Consider the following 21,679-nt stretch of genomic DNA (forward strand, 5'->3'; position numbering starts at 1 on the left):
GTAAGTTAATTACTTTGGGTTTTACTAGTTTATATTTTAGATTTATTAATTTAGTTTTTAGGTTTTATTACTTCAGCTTTTAGGTTTTTAATAATATTAAGTTTAATTATTTTAGGTTTTATGTTTTATATTATTTTAATATTAATATTATTTAATAAATAATATTAATACTATTAAAGTTTTTAATATATAGTATTAATATTAATATTAAGAAATAATATTAAATTATGGCGATTGGCATTGTCATGTAAATAATGTAAAATGATGCTTTTAGTGTATTTCAATTACATTTATTAATTTCGTTGTGCTAGTAAGTATGATATGGTTGGAAAATACTAAGCTACCCATTATTGATTGGTTCAAGTTGATAAAAGCCTTTGCAACCATGAATCAAGAAGCGGTTCTATGCTTGTTGAATGACATGTTACACATGGATTTCTAAGGGACATTTATAAGAATATGAAGTCATTTTTTGTCTTCAATTCATGGTGAATAGGCTATGTGGTTCTTTAATTAACTAACACAAACTGATAAATTCTTGAGTGCTTAAGGAAAATGCTAATAAGTGCATATCTCAAGGGATTCATTAACATTTGGATGTGATGATCCCTTACATTTGGTGTGGTCCCAAGATGGTTGTTAAGCTATATGAAAAAGGGTGTTGATGATGTGGCTCTTTTTTTTTTTTTTTTTTTTAATGTTAGTTGTAGGAGTGCTATTGTAGAATGATACAACCTATTGCATAACACTATACTTTGGTTCAAAACTCTACAACCTATTAGGAACACTATTGTCTTTCTATAGAATGATACAACTTATTGTGGAACACTTTATTATTTTCTACAAAATGGCACTTCCAATTATAAATGTTACAAATTTTTGTGGTGCCCATATTAGTTGATGAAAATGTGTTGTAGAATCCTTTAGGTCATTGGAGAACCATGAGAAAACACTATGAAACTTTACATAATGCTACACAATGAACAACACATGTTGCATAATATGGTTCCACTCACTTTGGCACTGGATTTACAAATGCTAGCAAGTAGTTGCACACTTAGTGTATGGGGAAATTTTAAAATCTCTTAGATTTTGGCACGAATAAATGGGATTATTATATTTATTTTCCAAGGTTATTAAAAGTATTAGGATCAAAATAAGTTGTATAATATTTACATGTTATTTGATATCTAATAATAATTTGTGAGTGTGAAGCTTAATTCGACAATTACATTTCTCTAATCAATTTACAATATTGTCATTTTAATTTAGCAAATGAGTTTATTTCCCACAACTATCTTTATTTCCATAAAATCATTCTTAGGAAACCAATGCATAAGAGTTGATGCCTACACAAATAGTGCATGGTACTTGAATTAAAAAGATATTCAAATCACCCTTAAAAGTACTTTCAAGGGAGCTTTTGAACTACACCCAAAGGATTCAAAGCCACATCTTAATTTGCTACTAATCGAGGATGTAAGTGGCATGTGATAAATATATAAGAGGTCTTGTAGAGTGATATGGGAAATGTCCTCTAGAACAATGTTTACAAGTTCAAGTGAATATACATGTTTACAAGTGAATGCATGCTTAAGGACTTCACAGGGTCTAATGGCTAAACTTATCCATATATAAAGGAAATTGCAAGCAAAGGAAACCCATTTGGACCTACTTAAGAGCCAACTATTATCAATATATGACCAAACCACATGTATGCTTACGAAAGTGCCACTTTTATACATGCTAAGTAGCAGTGCTAAACACAAATTTAGAAGTCGAGCTTCTAATGATTGTAAACAAGGAGAATTGTCCAATAAGGAATTTCTTGAAAGTAAAGTCAATAATAACATGAGAACACACCTTTTAGGAAGAATTATTGCCCACATTCCAAACATGTGATCTTGGGTAAGCTCTACATTCTTCTTTTGTTTATTTCTAGGAAACTTCTCCCGCACATGCCCACATTTCAAAGATAGCATCCAGGGTAAGCTCTACATTCTTCAAGGTACAAGGCTTGGTCAAGGAAACTTCTCCAACACATGCCCACATTTCAAAGATGGCATCCAGAGTAAGCTCTACATTCTTCAAAGTACAAGACTTGGTCAATAGCACATAAATAAATAATATATAATTTATCAACAAATATCTCTCAAAAATAAACATGTCAAAAAATGAAAAAAATAACCAATTTTACAAAATTTCTTCACAATCACTAAAACTACACCCAATTAACTAATTATAAATATAACTTATAATTAACAATATAAATATTAATTAATTATAAAATTAATTCATTATAAAAACATAAATATAATAAGAATTAATTACGATATTATTTAATTTGCGTTACATCCTACCAACTTTCATATACAACTTTCATATATTTTATATAATTTATCCACCATTAGCTCATACAAAATAAACATGTTAAAAAATGAGATTTAAATTTAAACTAAAAAACTAACAAATTTTACATTTTTCCTTCCCAATCACTCAAACTACACCTATTTAACTAATTAGGGTAGAGCGCAAACATGGAGCATGGTGGAGCAATGAACATATTAGGTTTTATAAATGCTTCACTAGACATACAAAGGATGATGAACGTGGTTTAGAGCCATTACATATACAGATTATTTGGCTGCAGAGATGCGAGATCCAGCTCTGGCATATAATATGAGAAGTGTTTCCTCACTGTTTTATGTGCTGGATTTTTTCATTAATATAATTTGAGTGTGTTTTTTCTTCTCAAAAAGAAAAAGAGTATTGTGGAGAGTAAATGTGATATCAATGCAAGTTATTTTTTAATCAATATTTTTATTAATATAAGTTTTAATTCTAATAAGTTTCTTATTATTATTTATAACATTTATTTATATATAAACTAATTTTATTTAATTAATAAAATAGTTCATTACTTTAAATAAATTAAAAAAAAAAATTAATATTAAGTGGCTCCCTACTCACTAATTTTTTAGAGATTTAAGATTATTCCAATTCTAATAAGTTTCTCATTATTATTTATAACATTCATTTATATTTTTATTTTTTTTAGTTGAAATTGACCCATAATCTTTAATACATCATTAATGGTAAATGTGTACATTAATAAAGTATTCTTCATGTTACAATAATTTTTTAAGTTATATTTATGAAACTTTCAACAATATCAACCACATTAATATTTTAATATAATTATATTAATTATGAAAAAATAAACCATTCTTACCATTTTATCCTTTTCCAAATTTTAGAATGAAATACAAATTATTCTTTCCATCTGTTACGCCAAGAACCAAAATTATCTGACACATGTATTATGTTTGATATTTCAATCTGAACACAACGTACACCAAAAAGTCAGACATGAAATGTAAACCAAGAATTCTCTTTCGATCCTCCTGGTTTAAATCGTTCATTCCGTCTGATTTATCTTTCAGTAAATCCCATCATATTAGTTGCCCAAACAGATATTTCTTCCAAAATTAGAAAGTACTTTTCAATTTAAAAAGTTCTTCCAAAATTAGAAAGTACTTTTCAATTTAATTTAACTGTTTTGTAAAATTTTAATTTAAACCGTGACAATTTGGGTTTCATTCATCAATATTCTTTTCATAACCTGCCGGAGATATTTCACTAACTTAACAAAATATAATTTAAATTCAGGAAAAAAAATAAATAAATAAAACCAAGTAAAACTTTTGTACATTTAAAATTTTGATGATAAAATAAGATGATATATTAAATCACAGTAAATATTAAAATACCATTATGTCATTTTTAGGTCATTTTAATAATATAATAATATGTGCATAATTCTTTTAAAGGTTATTTTACTTTATGTTATTTATTTATTTTTATTAAAAAATAATTTTTTGATGATTTATTTTCAATTTTTTTAATATTACACATATAATAAATTTATTTAATTTACAATGTTTTAAAATTTTTAATTTTTCATGGTGAAGATTTATTTATTTATTTTTTCAGCAATGTGGATGAGATGTGAATAGGATTCACACAAAATCACATACAAATACATTAAATATATAAATAATAAGATAAGTAAAATAAAAATTGAGAACTCAATTATATCATTAATAATATTTTTTCTTGATACTTGTATTAAAGTCTTTCTTGCTTTATTAATATTTTAATTCAAAAGTATAATTCTTTTCTTGTTTTATTTTATTTTTCTTCCCAAATCTAACTCACTTACTAATGATTCATTTGTTGGATATTGGATAAACCAAAGTTCCCCATGTATTTCATGACATGGACTAACTGCCTTTGTGGATCCTTATCTTTGGCAATGCCATTATTGACTAGCACTTGCAGGTTTTGGTCTAATGGCAATTGTGATTCTCATTACTAATGACAATTGTGATTCTCACCAAATTGTATCAGAGCATAGTTCACAACACCAACTAACCGCCTTTGTGGATCCTTATTTATGGCAATGCCATCATTGACTAACACCTGCAGGTTTTGTTCTAATGGAAATCATGATTCTCACCACTAATGGTAATAGTGATTCTCACCAAATTGTATCAGAGCATAGTTCACAAGTTTCATACGCACCTGAATGGTGTTGGGGGGAGGACTAACTGCCTCTTGTGAATCCTTATCTATGACAATATGATTGTTGACTAACACTTCCCAACATCATTCCCCCTAACATATATAATCCTCTCTTTAGATTGTTCCATTGACCTTATTTTCTAGCTTTTGCACCAAGCATTTGTGAAAGAGAAGAATCTTGCCAAAACTGTGAGTGAAATATATTCTTTAAGATTTTGCCAAATTTTAAATCAATTTACTTTTTATTATACATTTAATTAAAACTTGATGGAAAATAAGTTCAATGCCTTGTCTAACCAAATTTTAACATGATTTTAACCCATCTTTAAAAAAAATAAGCAACACTCACATAATCAATTAAATTATGAAAGGTCACATACAAAGTTGATGAAAAACATATACCACTAAAATTTCACTTTTTATAATCCATTATACATTGATGCTAGACTTTTTTTTTTTTGGTAGCTAAGCACCCACAGGGGATTTGAACCAGTGACCTATCGCAAGGAGCGCCTTATGGTAGCTAAGCACCCACAGGGGATTTGAACCAGTGACCTATCGCAAGGAGCGCCTTAACAGTACATCCATTCACCGTCAATCCAAAGTCCCGTGGGTTGATGCTAGACTTTCATAAAGCTAGGTACTATATATCTATATTTTTTAAAACCCATAAAAAAATGACATGTATTATATGTAATTCAAAATAAAACTTTGCATATTATTAAAATAATGAGCCAATTTCTCATAAAATCATTTTAATTACATTCCAACTAATAATATTTATATAAAAACTTCCCTAAAATTATATCACTATTCTCATTCACTCACTTGAAAAATATACTAATTTTAAAAAGATTATAATAATGATTATATTATCAAGGATTTTTAAAGAAAATAATAATAATGGTCATGCTACCATCAAGAGTACAAAATACTAAGTACCATTGATATGCCTCTGTACTTTGGGTGACTCAATCCTTTAGTACCCATGGAAATGAGAGATAAACCACTTTCTGTCCAAGTGTGTGTATATGTGTGTGTGTGTGTGTGTGTGTATAAGCATTTGCACTAAGAGACGCAAAGCAGCACTGATAGTACATGCAGACCCTGAGTTCATCCGTGTTTGAGCCAAAAAGAGAGCTTATTAGGTATCAGAGCTTTTAATATTAGAAGTTTTAAATAATAGACATCACAAATATGCGATATTGGAAAGTTGCGATACAACAAAGGCGAAATCACATGAAAACATTATAAAAAATGAATCGCATTCACATATGATATCGACGATTATTAGAGGTGACACTCTATGAAAGTTGATATCGACAGTTGGGGGTCCTATGATATCGACAATCGATAGTCAGGGGTCCAAGTTATGTACTTTATCTTTGGAATTGAGGTAGAGTGACCACATTTCAAAAATGTCGATATGTGAGTTGTGATATGCGATGAAATCGCTGGGAATGGGCCGCTAGTGTTAATGTGTCGGGATGGGTGATAAAAAATTAACAAAGGATTTGTTTGCAAAAGCAAAGAAGCTAGAGATTTTTCTCTCTCCTCCCAAAGGGACGCGTGGTAGTAAAAGATTGGATCTGATAAGAGACACATGGAAAAAAATGATAGGATGCGTTAAGGGACGCGTGGCATCCAGTACTTGGTTGTGAGAAGTGACACGCGGAGGCTGACGTCATCACAGCGTGCCAACACGGTTGATACATGACAAACGGATTTAGTAGTTTCAAGGCTCACAATAGGCCAAAAAAGGGTAACACATGGCATTACTCACAAGATCACAGGTGGCAGATACGTGGCAACGATGGCGTCTCATATGGGAGATCAACGATCGAAGGTTGAGGCGTATTGTGCATCAAAGTGAAACCTCTGATTGAAGAGCGACAAGACCAAGGGCCAAACGCAGAAGGTGATTGATGATCGGAAATCGACAAATTGACATGTCATGCACCAAGGTTACACCTCTGATTGGAAATGGCTGATAGAGAGGGCTCTGATTTGGGGGCTAGCACGATGGTCACAAAGAGTTCAAAGGAATCAAGGGCTATTGGCATATCGCAATCAGAGATCAGCGAATGTAAGTGAAGGTTTCATTCCAAAATCTGTGATGAAGGGCAGATGCGATTTTATATTAAAGATGTTCTGATAAAGTTAATCAGGTCCAAAGATAGACGAGATCGCAAGTTTTGCTAGGACAACCATCTGATTTCTCTGATAAAAATATGTGGTAAATATGACATGTACAATATTACATTGAAGCCGTTATAATAAAGGTAATCGGGGGCATAAGACATATCACAATCAGAGATCAACGGATCTAAGCGAAGGTTTCATTCCAAAAGTTGCGATGAAGGGAAAATATGATTTTTTATTAAATATGTTCTGATAAAAGTAATCGGGTCCGGAGATAAATGAGATCGCAAGTTTTGGTAGGACAACTATCTGATTTCTCCGATAAAAATCTTCGGTAAAGCTTACGTGTGTTGAAGGCCATGTGGATGCACATTCTGTCAATTAATGGCAAAATGCAGTGAATTTATGGTTTTTGATATTTTAAATGCTTTCATTAATGCTGAAAATTCCAAAATATTCCACTCATAAAAGTCTTGGATTCATGCATAATTGGTCATTTTCTGTAAGTGTAAAATTGTACTTGAAAGCTCTTATGAATTTTTTTTTTGAGGCTTCTACAAAAGTTTGAAAATTATGAATTATGCCATGTAATGAGACAACACAATCAACTAGTTGATTCCTTGGCTAATGGGGGAGTTTCATTAGCCCATGGAGAATCGAAATTAATGGAAATCTCCACATTTTTTTCTATTGCAAAAATATGGACAAAAGGACATGTTTCAAATTAAAAAGGGTTCATGGTGCCAAGTGGCATCCATATGGATTCAAGGTCATGCAAATTTAGTGGTATTTAATCGTGGGTGGGTTGTGGGGGCGGTGGGTCAAATATAACCACTCCCACATTTGGTCATGCACATTGCATTTATAGTTTAAATTAGTTTACATATAAAATATTTTTCATTATATAAAGAGGATCTAGAACATTCTTTTGCATTCCAGTTACATAAATTTTTGGTCATTTTCCTTTTTGTATATGTGTAAATGATTTCTTGTACAATTTGTACATTTTCATGGTATTTTAGTGATTGTACTTTAATAGTTAATTACTATCTCAATTATTGTATTATATTATATTATTTAGTTTAACTTGTAGTTTCATTAACATTAAACATTGACCCTACATGTACATTAAACTTAGGTTGTACTGTAGCATTTCCATACCCTCTTTTCTTTGCAAGAGGAAGAGAGTCATAGCCTAATGGGTCCTCTAAACCCACTAGGAGTGGGTATTTAAATGGCTTAGGTTGTGTGAAGAACTTCGGTTTGGGCCACATCCCCTTGTTGACATGTGGTCCAAAAGGCCCATCAAGAAATGGTGCTAGAAGGAAGGCCTAATTGCTAAGAGCACATGTTTCCTCCTAAGAGGTCACAAGTTCAAATCCAGAGGGGGGTAAAGTTTGTATGCCTATATAGACTTTAACAATCAAATCACTGCGCAGAGGTGGGTCCCTTGTCCCACAAACAAGGGGGCCTCATACATCATTTTGGTGTCTATCTTGGTTGTGATATGAAAAGATTGATGATGATGACAATGAGAAGAGAGAAGAGGTGATGGATCCCTATTGTTCTGAGGTCAATTTACATCTGCACTCTCGGGTATGATGGAATTCACCATTTTAAACACATCCCCTGTGGCGCTAGAGGTTAGCATGACATCAATCCTGCAAGATGTACGAGGAAATCATGTTAGTACCTAGGTCACAATATAGAAATTAAGATTCTAGGGGTGAAAGAATGACAGACTAGAGACAAATGATGAGGGAAGACCAAGGAATATAAGTTATAATAGGGAATTCACCCAGGTTAATTCCAACTAGGCATTCCAAAGAGGACTTCAAGCTCAAGAAAGCTACTTATGAGAAAATGAAAAGGCTACTCTAAGATAGTTTGGTAAGAGTTATAAATTTACCTCCTCCTATCTAAGAATATTTTTCTTTTCTCTTTCTAAGCTTGCAAATCAACATCTTGGGACACATCCTCCTTTGCAAATGGCTTGTAAATCTTAGTTTTGTTGAAATATGGGGTGAAATTATATTTTGTTTCAGGTTCAAATTCATTGGCTGGGCTCTGTTATATTTGATCGATATTGGTTTATTCAACAACCTCATTTGATAGCTCTATGTTTGGGGAAAAAGAACATTCTCTAGTTTGATAGTTGCATGTTTTACTTGATATTCTCTAGTGTATATAATCGATGGGGAAGGGCTCAAGAAGGGATTCCATGGATTCTCTATTATTTTCTCTATAGGTCGAGAGATGAGGATTTCTCTAGCTGTAAAATATGGAAATATATCAATGCTGAAGAGAATGTGTGGGCTTTGAAACTTGGAGATCAATCCCACCATACAATTAATTGTTTAGTGTAAAGTATTCATTCAAAAAATTTGGACAAAATATCTGGATCAAGGACTGGTATAAGCCAAAAAACAATAGTTCAAGCCACCTGAAAATAATTTTAGGTGTTTCCCTCTTTGCGAAGACAGGACAAACAATTTCGTTCAAGACTAGTGGGTGTAGAGTAGACTACAAAATGTTGAGATCCACCAAGGCGAAACTCAAGCAACTAATAGAGAGAATTGATCAAATTCAAGAAGAAATGATCTCATTGCAATTGTAGTATAGCCAATTAGTTTCCAATATGATCACTACTATGGAGTAGTTTCCTGTATGGTCACTATTGTAGATTTCTTGGTGTAACATCAAACCTTTATGTATAGGAACAATGATGAGCTCTCTAGTCTTCGTCAGCAAATTGAAGGTCTTATGTCTTCTATGGACTAGCGAACCTGAAAAACCTCTACGTCTAGCAATGAAATTGGTATTGTTTCTCAAATATTGCCTTATTTAAATGTAATATTGTCCCTTAAGAATGAGAGATCTAGGTTTGGTGATGGAAGTCCTCTTTCAGATATCCAGTATGTTAGTATGTCGATGCCATAAAATTTTGTCTATTTTTCGGCACCTATATGCATATAAGTATAGCAACTTGGATATAACAGAACTTAGATTTTTTAATATGGTGGGAATTCTAAGGAAAGAGAAGGATGTAAATAGGCAAATAGAAATTTCCCCTCACCTCTTTTGATGCATGCACTGCATCCAAAATGTAGATTTTTAGTAATTTAAATATTTTTATTCTAGTTAAAAAAGAAAAACATAAAACATTACTATTATAAATAATATCATTAAAAAGAGAAGAGGAGAGGAATTAAATAACAAAACCAATTAGTGAAAAAACATGTTTTTATATATAAACATTTAAATAATAATAATAATAATAACCACCACCACCACCACCACCACCACCACTGACCCTAATATGATAAAAAATGGATTAAAAAAATTAAAATACTTATTACATGTATTAATTTAAAAACTAAAAACAAAAGAAAATGGTAAAATTTTGTATTAAAAATTCTTATGGGATTTTAGGAATCACACCATGAAATAATTTAAAAGTTTTGCTTATTTATTTACTCCTAAATTACATTTTTTTAATTTTTAATTTAGGATTTTTTTATTTGTTTCTAAAAAAAGTGTTTTAATTTTTTTACTATCTTTTTAATTATGGGATATTTTTTAAATTAAAAAAGTTTGATTTAGAAGATAATTATTGATGATGATTATGATGAATGTTTATTAATACCACATAGTATGTAGTGACACTTTATCAATGATAGTCACAATGATTAATGGCCATCATTCATCTCCATAACACTCGACTCAGCTCAGACACATATTAAATGAAGGATGCAGGTTCAACATGCTTCATGTTTGTGGATTATGGAAATTGATGAAGCACTTCTTTTGATATTATATAAAATTTCCTCCCCATTTGTGAGAAGATTCAAAGTGTACTTATCACCTATGAATGTCCATTATGAAGCATAATCAAGTTCATTTGACATCAATTATGATATTTTACACTTCCATGGGACTAGACTTGTCAGTCACACATAGTAGGGTAAGTACTTTCACTTGGACAATTAGGGTTACAATCTTTATTAACATCATTTTTTTGGCTTTCTCATGATTTTAAAGTTAGGTATATGCCCTTTCTGTACAGGTACCAACCATGCTCATTTCCTTGTCGCATTGGACCTTCCCTTATGCTAGGTTCCATCCCTTCACTATGGCTAGTCACAATATTAGCAATAAGATTTTTCTTATGCTTAGCTTATTATTTTGTTTCATATACCTACCTAACAGGTCCACCCTCCCACCAATTTACTTTCCCGTTCATGATCAAGGCACCCTCACTAATGGCTCTCTATTCCACACTTGTTGTATCATAATACCCTTCATGCCTCATAGTCAACTTTCGACTCTGACTCCAACCTTCTATGTGCAGTCTTTTCACCTGCTATCCTCTAGCTCTCTTTCATCCCTTTCTAGTGTTTTAATATCAAGCATAGCTACAATAATTCCTAGGCATGACACTAGTTAGTATAGGAATTCAAGGGGTGATTGTAGAAGCCCTTCCCACACACAAACTCAGATCAATGTTGAAAACTTTGTTGCTATTTAATAAGAGAAAACACCTCAGGCAACCTAAAATGAAATATATTTTGTAGAGGAAGAACCAAGAGTTGAAAGATGCTTTTTACGGGATGAATAAGTAGTGGAAAACATTATAGCATGGATACCTAATACAAACATAAACATAGGAATATTTAATGAATATCTATATTTAGCATATATTTACTAGTATTGAAAACAACAATGAGTAAAGTTCTTGTAGAGAGAAGAAATGCCCAGTAGGAAATATTGTTTTTCATCAACACTCTCGAGCCACAACTCCACAACTTGTATATGAAGGTGTCCTAGTTGGCCGAGACAATAGAAAACTTGGGGTTTCCTAAATCTAATGAAGAATAAGACTAGAAAGTAGGAGCACAATAGGAATTACCCTTTGAGTATCTATGTTTAGATTATACTTTTTTTTTTATTTACTTTTTATTAGAAGTAAATCTACTAAATATTATTATTATAAGCAAGGGATATAGAGTACAAATTTAGGCATTACAATATTTATGGAGCTTCATTATAAGGTTATTTTTGAAATTTGTTTATATGGACAAAACAATGCTATTATGCTACTGGTCTAGTTTCCCTAATGGAAAATAAATAGCTCGACATTTGGGTAATAATTTAAATGTAATACAATATTAAAGTGGAGTTTACAAAAGGACATGCTCATTGAGACTAGAATTGGTCTATCAGGCTTTAAGAAAGGTAAGAAATTACTTGTATTTCTTTAGTTTTTTTTTTGGTTCAAAAATCATCAAGAGAAGTGTTCTAAGCTCACCATAGTTTTGATGTCTTGGAAGGTAAGGAAGGTTAGTATTTCAAAAACTATTTTGAAATTGTGTTCTAATTTGGATATATGAAGGATACTTTAAGAAAAAGTGCTTTTCATCTTCAACCATCTTAGTGTGCCAAAGATGATAGATCTTTTCTCCCACATTTTTTTGAGAATTGAGAAATGCCCAATTTCACTATGTGACTTGTGAAAGTTTTTTATTATTTTAGCAACGTTGATTGTCTTATTTACTTTATTCAAAACAAAGAGATACTTTTAATCTTCTAGATCAAGATTGACCATTTTTATAATAATAATAATCTAATTTTAAGGTCATGACCAATCAAGATACACATTGGTGTATGAAACCCCCTTGTTTCTGGGTCAAGGGACCCATCCAAATGCAATGATTTGACTATTGAAATTCTACGAAGGTATACATACTCCCATTTGGATTTGAACCTATGACCTCTTAAGGGGAAATGTACATTAGACCAAATTTTAGTATCTTAATCTTCTTTTAACCTCTAACACTTTATCTCACCACATATTGTCCTTAAATTTAGATATAATAATATTTGTAATATTATCAAAATACTTGTGTGTGTGTGTGCATAAAATTATGTTATAATTTAATAAACTAAATATATACATATTTTCTCTTTTATCTATTTACAAAGAATAAAGCGTAATGCATTCCTAAAAAGGGAAAAAGCTTAATAATTCACCTTTACCTCAATAAAAGTTGAATATAAGACAAAGAATGAAAATTTCATACTCCTTATTGAGTAAGGTTCAGAAGACTACATCATGATATTTTTATATCCTTTATCTATAATATTAAGAGTGAGGGGCTTCCCGAGGGATGTTGACTAGTCCCATCAATTCTTCACTCGCCCAAGTCTTGACCTTAGTATCATGGTTAGACAACCTCTAATATTAAGAGTGAGAGGTAGCGATTAGTCTCAGAAATTCTTCACGATGGATGTTGATTAGTAACATCAATCCTTCACTCACGCAAGTCTCAACCTTATTATCATGGTTAGATAGCTCTTGAGCTAGTTCATTTAGGATAGCCATTATTTATTCCTCCAATGGATATGAGCCTAAGTGGCATATCCTCTCAAAATTCAATGTGTTTCTATTTAAACTAAAATATAGTTTAGCGCATATCTATGAACTCTCCAATGATTCATTTGTATAAACCAAACATTATTCCTCCATACTTAACACATATTCCATGACTATAGTCTCATAGTGTCATCCTTACCACTATTCTTCACCCTAAATAAATCCTAGTATTTATCCCCTCATTGCTATGATATTTACATCTTTGTATAGGCCAACATAGGAGTTTCTTCATGGAAAAATGGATTATTTAAAAAATCTATGAAAGTATGGCACAACACTTTCCTGTCCCCCATTTTCTCAGGGAATTTGACCATTGATGTGTTTAGTTTCTAGTTTATCAATTGTCAAGTTGAGAAAATAAGTAGACCCTTCTAGTTGTTGAAGAGGATATAATGTTTCCTCCAACATCACTTTCCAAAACGCTTATTATTATCCTATCAATGATTTCTTATGAAACACCTCTGCAAAATGAAGTAGCTATTATTATATTTCCCAATCATGAATGATCCACAATATTAATGATGGAGAGTATATTTAATTCTAGTAATGTGAGATCAATCATATCATAAATGATAATACCATTAATATAGAAAAATCCACCTTTGTTAAACACTATAGAGAAATAAAACAAGGGGAATAGCTATGATGCAGCATAGTCCCTGCCTTTACCTCTAATTGTGCATTTCATCATTAGTGCGGGGTCTGCATTTTATCATTATTAGAGAATATTTTTTTGCATTTACAATATGTTGTTATTGCATTTCACTTCTGCATAGTCGTTTTGTCATTTATTTTTTATTTAATTCATTTTTATTGGAGAATGCTTTTCCCTTTGCACAACTTTGTCCACACAACTATTTCGCACACAATAATGCCGTGCATCATTGACATTGGAAGCTTCACATTCAATAACACCCATTTGATTACCCACAGAAGCTAAAGATAACACCTCATTAAAAATAGATAATATTAAAGTTTTGCATTACTAAACTAATAACAATAATTCGTAAAACTGTGGAAGCAACTCATTGTGTAGAGGTAAGAAGCTTTTGCAGTTCTCCGCACAAGATGGTTAGATAAGAAACTACCAAATGCGAATCGGAAATCAACAAAGGACCTCACCTGGAACACCCTACAACTTCATCTTTTTCCCAGAAGTGTTGTAACCATTATTAATAATAGCTAAATTCTTATTTAGTTCTGCATAACCTCCACACACGCACAACCATCTCTGCACAACTTCGTCTGCACAACTACTTCCACACTCAATAATTCCCTTAGTCATTGGCATTCAAAAATGATATTAATTAATGATTATACATTGTGAAATATGTCCCACAAAAACCTTTGCAAAACTTTTTCCACATAACTATTTCACAACACAACTATTTCTGCACTCAATAATGCCACTATTCATTGACTTTGGAAGCTTCACATTCAATAACGCCCATTCAATTACCCACACAAGCTGTTGGAAATACTATGGGGGGGGTGAGTCAGTATTCCTTAGCAATTAGTACTTTTAAATATTTTTAGAGCATTAGTTAATCTTCAATTATTATTAATGTTTATGTAGTAATAAGAGTAAATAAAAGAACACAGTAGACATAATAATTTTAGGTGGAAAACCCCCTCCAGGTCAAAAACCACTGAACACTTTTCTAGTAAATTCTTTAATCTTCAGCCCCAACTAAAATGAAAACAACAACTTCCTAGAATTCTAGAAAAGCATTCTTCTCCAGCTCCCACTGGAAGGACGCCCCAATGCCCTGGTTTCTTCAATAGTGTTATAGCACCATTTACCACTCTTGGTAGATCTGATGCTCTGATTATGGCCTAGGGCAACCCTTCCTTCTAGATTTGGTCCAAAATTTAAAAAACAATGTTTTATTCCCTATACACTACTTTGTCCTATGATAAAAGCATGTACATGCGGGTCAGCATATACCCAACCCACGTACATATGGTAAAACACTTAAAAAAAAAAAAATTCCTTAATTTCAGGCGGAGTTCATGGGTTTTACCTGTTACTCACCTCCTATTGCCTGTGGCCCAACTGTTTCCCAATTGAAAAAACTAATTTGGAGAAGTATAAATAAACCTTCATGGGAAGGCCTTAAGAGAGAAGATATGAGATATTGATACTATAGTGAGATTATCCCTTATTGAGCCTGACGAAATCCCTGTGATTCCTGCACTCCCCAAAGCTTTAGGAAACCCTTGTTTCCTTGTTGGAGATATCCTTCATCTTTCTTGAGATATCCTTGTATTGGTGATGGAGGAAGATTGCTAAGGCCGGGAAAGGACGGATCCAGAGGACGGTTCCGCTTGGAGCTGGAGAAGGACTTAGGTCGTATTTCTCCACTTTATTTGTAGCTAACATCAATAAAGGAATGCTATTCTATTTCTGATATTAAATGTGTTTATGCATCTATTTATATTGTAGTTCGTTTATGAATCTTACATTGATGCATAATTGTTCATTGATTTATATGATTGAAAGTTAATATCATGAACATGCTTTATGTTTCCACTAATGTATATGTTTCATTTGAATAATTTTTCAGGTTTCGAAGACATCAAGAGAAGCTGAGGGTTTGCACCCTGCGGGATCTACTCAAATGTAGGACTTCCAGGTAAGTACACTCTTACACAGTTTAGTAGAATAAGCATTTAGGTTGATTGCCCTAGCATTTCTTGTTGTAGTTTTCCCTCCATTTTTTTGGGGTTCTCAACCCAAGACCCTAGGGCATTCTCACCCGCGACAGAATTGGTGACTCCACTGGGGATACCATTCTTGTTATTACTGGTTTGGGTTTTTTGTTCTCAATTAGGGTTCAATTTATTGATTGCTTGCTTTTACAATGTTGTTTGATCCATTAGTGCCCCAGGCATCAAGTCTGATCTTCTTGATCATAATTTAATTTTTGTTTTTTCCTAATTAAGCTTTGTATACATTATCTTCTTGGGTTACAGTCGCGTATACATGTAGGTTTCTTGAATCAGATTCGCGTATACATGAGTTTCTTGTATTAGAAACGCGTGTGCATGCTTTTGTGTCTTTACATAGTCGGGTATGCAATTTTTTGAATTGTTTTTTCAAATCTTTTTGCCCAGTTAGGTCTACTGCCTGGTGATTTATGTTGTTGTATGGTCATTTGCTGTCTGGAGAACTCAGTTTTCCTGCAAGCTTTCTTTTTCAAAATCTCCTTCTCACTGAAAAGTATTGATTGGCCTAGGATTGCTTCTTAAGCAAGTTCGTAGTTTGTGTCTTGGGTTCAAGGCTTTGCTTTGAAGTTCTTGGATGTTCTAGTTTTCCAGAACAAGAAATTGATTTTGATTTCGTTTTCAGCCCAGATTTCAAGTTCCCTTGCTTTTCTTGTTTGGTGGCCTTGTTGCTTTTTGTGCTTCTTTGAGAGTCTTTTTGGCAAGTTTGAAAGTATTTCTTTCTTGACATTTTGTCAGTTTGCCGAAATCTTTTGCTGCTGTTCGGATTAGTTTGTGCAAGTTTGTAGTCTTTCTTGTTTCAAGTTTCATTTATTTATGAGTTTTATAACTTGCGAGATTTAAAGACTCCTTGTACTTATTTCTTGATCTTTCGAATTTTAGTAGTACTTTTGTGACCTCAAAAAGTTGCTTTTGTTTCCTTAAAAGAAAAAACACAAAAACATCGCTTTTGTTTTTCTTTTTCCAAGATTTTGGTTTACAGTTTCTTTTGTTTTGTTTTTGAGAAGCGAATTGTGATCTTTTGCAATTTGTTCTACTTGCTTTGGAGAGTGATTTGTTTTTATTTTTTCACTTTTCATTTCAAGTTGGCTTATTGTCTCTATAAAAAACTGCATTTTCTTATGAGTGTTGTTTAGGATCTTGCATCATCATTTTGACTTGCATTAGGTTAGTTTGCATTTTAAGAATTCTTAGTCTTTTTAGAATTTGGGTGTGTGTGGATTGTTTCAGAAAAGAAAAGAAAAATATTTTTCTTATATATAGCTTTTTGTAGAACCCAAGTAGAAATCACTATTCATCGAAGAAAATGACTGCATCCATATAGTTAGTTTTCTATTGGTTTCTTTTGCGTCACAAAACATCATCAGTTTCACTCTCGTAATTTTCCCTGCATTAAAGAACAACTATATAAAATCAAGCGATATAATAAAATGAACTAGAACTTTTATTGTTGTCATTAATAAACACCAACAAGTTTAGGTTCATTAGGGCCTTGGAATAGGTGAATGGAGAGTTAACTCTCCAAGGCTGCTCAAATTACAAAACTTAGAAGTTGAATAAAGAGAAAAACCCAATATCATTAGAAAGACTGGGAAAGCTCCATGACTGGGAGTTAAGCGCGAGGGAGAGTGAAGACAAGGAAAAGACATACCCCCTCTCCTACTTGTTGGATCCCGCCTCACGACTATTCCACTCGACTTTTGATTTGAGTTGGTATCCATAGTTTCCTTTCCTAAGGATAGCATAGGTGGTGGCAGAGGGGAATCCCGTAGCACCTGAGGCTGACGTTGCATCACATTCAACAGTACTTTTAGGAGGTACCCTTGTGAAGCTTGGGTGCTTGCACCGAAAAAGGCTATTGTCTGGAGGTTAGCGTAACTACTTCTGATACCTTCGCTAGTAGGCTTGGGGTGTAATTACCCTAGAATATTTTCGGAAGGCCCTTGATTTTGGCTTTCTTGTATTTTGGTGTCCGGTCCTAATCGCTCGGAGCGGAAATACTTGAAATTTGTTTGATTGCTTGTATATTTAAGGACTTTTAGAGAGTTCTCTTTGCTCCTAGTTGGCCTAGCTTTACAATTTTCTGAGTCTTTAAGTATATCTCTTTAAAATAATTCAAAGTAGCTGATCGATCGGCTTGTTGGTATAGGAGACTTCATGGGCTATCACCTACGAGTCTTAGGCCTTCTCCTCGAAGGCGTAGGAGAAATCATGCCAGTAGTTTTCAACCGGTGGCAACAGGTGCATCGGAGATTGATCCTGCGGTTGGAGTTATCAATTCACAAGATACACCTAGTACAAGTAGAGAGTTAGAGAGGAACACTCTAGTTTGTTCTCGAGTCCTCTTCCAGTCGAAAGAAAATATTGAGGTTGAAGAGATTTCTGAGTCTATTGTAGCTCCTAATTCTCCTCTTCCTCCTGATTATCCAGACGTTTTATTATACATCAGGACTCCGACGAGCAAGCCTTCGATCCCAGGTTTATATCGATCTTTTCCTTCAATGACCACTACTGGAAGCATGGCATCCATAACAAGTGCTACGAGTATGCAAACTCTAGTATCCATACAAGGAGGAGGAACCATTTCTATTGTTGGAAATAATACCGAGAGGGGGGGAGGTGAATCAGTATTATCATATCAATATAACTTTTCTCTTTCCATATTAAGATTCATATGTGATGCAACAAGTATATATCCAGTAAACATATGATTCAGTTAGTTGATCTCTAATGAGTGCATCAGAACATTATTAACCATATGAGCAGTAAACCGAAGCAGTAAAATAGAACAGATCATCACACACAAGAAGCACACATGAACACCATGATGTAAGGTGGAAACCCAATGTGGGTGAAAACCACCTGCTGCAAGTCGTCTCAATCTTCTTTAATAAGAAATACCTTTTACAATAGTTCTGTACTGGTGCAGACTTATACCAGTACACAGGCTTCTACTTGCAGAAGGCTACAACCTTCTCTCGTTCTCCAGACTCTCCTGGAAGGGAGCTACAACCCCCTTTGCGCAGGCTGCTACCTGCTGAAATTCTCCAACCTTTACTTGTTTTCCAGCTGCTACTAGAAGGGAGCTACCACCCCCTTGGCTCTTGTTACTAGTACGTAGGTGTCGACCTACCAAAGGCTACAAACTTCTCTTTCTTCCTCCAGGTACCACGTTTCATCAATTTTCAGACTGGATACACTGAAGCACAACATCATAATATGAAAGGCCACGTTTCATCCAATTTTCATACTGGACCCATTAATATCATTGAAGCTCATAATCAATCAATACTAGCATCATCAATCTCTGAATTACCCAATACTGAATCAATGCTTTCACCAAAGCCAACCCGCATACAGATCTGCAAATATTTCCTTATAACTTTGCAGCTGTTCCATACATCAGACATACCCAGATCATACCATTCATAAAACATACGTCAATAATTCAGATCTAGTCTATCAAACCAGATAATGATAAACATTCCAATCCTTAAGATCCTGATCCATCAAGTATCAAATAGATCTGCAATCAACCAACTTCCTTGTGCATAAACTGAATTAATACTTTCTCAGCACACAACAACCAGATATCAAATCAGAACCTTGAACACCGCAGTAATAGATAAAAACAGCTAAAACATATTTCAAGTAAAGTTCGCAACTTCACCAACAGAAACCTGCGTACAGATCTATAAATTCATTCTTTCAAACATTCAGATATTAGTTAACCCAGATTATCAGATTTATAGATCAAGCGTGCGCCACATATCACAGATCAAAATCATATAGAGATACCACTATTCCAGCCTTAAGATTTTGACCCATCAATAGAACTTATCCTTCTCCTTGCGCTCAGGTTCCTTCTTTATTCAGATCCAGATCTGCACCATAACCCAATCACAGTATTCTAGATCTAGCAAATAATTCAGAAGATGCCTTGCCAAATGATCTCCTTCCTCTTTTATAGCCTTAGGCCTTTCACAATACCATGGACCAAAAACCATAACAATTCAATACCATGGACCCAATACTTGGGATCAATTCTTTTGGATGCAATACCACAGACCAAAACCATAGGATCAAAAACTGTCGGACTAATACCATGAACCAACCATAAGATTTCCCATGTGTGTGCACTTTTCTTTGCATGAAAGTGCGTGAACTTTTCTCTACATAAAATAAACTTTTCTCTGCATGAAAGTGCGTGAACATTTCTCTACATAAAAGAAACTTTTCTCTGCATGAAAGTGCGTGAATGTTTCTCTACATAAAAGAATTTTCTCTCCATGAAAGTGCGTGAACTTTTCTTTGCATAAAAGAAACTTTTCTCTGCATGAACGTGTGTGAACTTTGCTGCACTATAATTTATCATTTGAGATGATTTGCCATCAAGGACAACACTTGTCTCATAATGCCAACAATCTCCCCCTTTGGACTTGATGGCAAAAGCTAACTTGTCATACTGAGAACTGTCATCTGATTCCTTTGAGTTGTCTGGCATCCCATGCATTCAGTCACATCTGATATCTCTTCTGTAGATTCATCTAGTTATAAATAAGTGAGATTTTCTTCTACGAGTGAGTTGCCATCAAGTACAACACATGCATCATAATGCCAACAATACCTTCTGTTACTCCTAGCACTGCTATATTTGGTTCTACTTCCATTCCATCTTCGAATGGAAGTTCTCAAGCTATTACCTTTAGCATTGGCTTTTCCCCTTTTGGAATGCCGACCAACGCGATTCCTTCAGTTCCTTTAAGTATTGCATCAATTGCCTCCACATCCATGGCAAGTGGATAAAATTCTTTTCAAGGTTTCCTGTTTAGGGGTGGTCATATACCACATTCCAATCCAAATTTGGGATCAATGCCTTTTTCCTCTACGGGTCAAAGTTATAATTCTTTTTAAAGTTGGACAAGCCCTATAGTTAGTGGGTTAGGAGCCGGGAATCAATCTTATTTCGGCCAACAAGAGAATATGCCATATTCTTCTGTTAGTTCTTTCTAGAAATTTTCTCCCTATGCTAATACATGGAATCCTTAGCAAGGATTTCTGCTCCTTTTTACACTTCTCTAGGGGGGAACTTTACTAGTTACGAAGATTTTTCGGCATTAGTTGGTCAAAATCCGATTTTTTTGGACTACAAGGAGATCCTTATGGTTTAGTTGGGTCTATGAGTTACTTCAAGCAACCTGGTGTCTTCACAAATCCAGGCCATTCTTTTCAGAACGTTGGGAATTCCGCCCACACCGAGTGGAATCCTCAGGGTCTGCCACCACTCCCTTTTCTAGCAATGTTAAACTTAACATATCTCTCTATATTGAATAATGATCCGATTAGGTATAACCCATTTTGGCCTCTGGTCCCAACCAAACTTCCCTCATATATACCAAAATTCGAGGGGAAGACTGGTGAAGATCCAGGTGACCATGTAACCACTTTCCACTTATGGTGTTCGTCAAACTCCCTAATAGACGATTCAATCAGGTTGAGATTATTTCAACATACCCTAACTAGAAATGCGGCTAAGTGGTACATAGAACTGCCAAGGGGCACCTTCACTTCTTTCGGCGATTTGGCTACTATCTTTTTGAACCATTTTCAATTTCCTGTCCGATATGATGCTAGAACTAAGCTTTTGGCTAATTTCCAACAGGATCAGGAAACTCACATTTCAGATCATATCCAGGAATGGAGGAGAAGGAAGACACTAATTAAAGCTGATATTCCACAAGAATTCATTCTTGAATGGTTTCTTAAATCGTTATAGCCTGAGATCTCTAAGGA

This window comes from Pinus tabuliformis, chromosome 3_2 (assembly GCF_031772625.1).
Source record: "Pinus tabuliformis cultivar Carrire ecotype Pingquan chromosome 3_2, CPIR1, whole genome shotgun sequence".
Lineage (NCBI taxonomy): Eukaryota > Viridiplantae > Streptophyta > Pinopsida > Pinales > Pinaceae > Pinus > Pinus tabuliformis.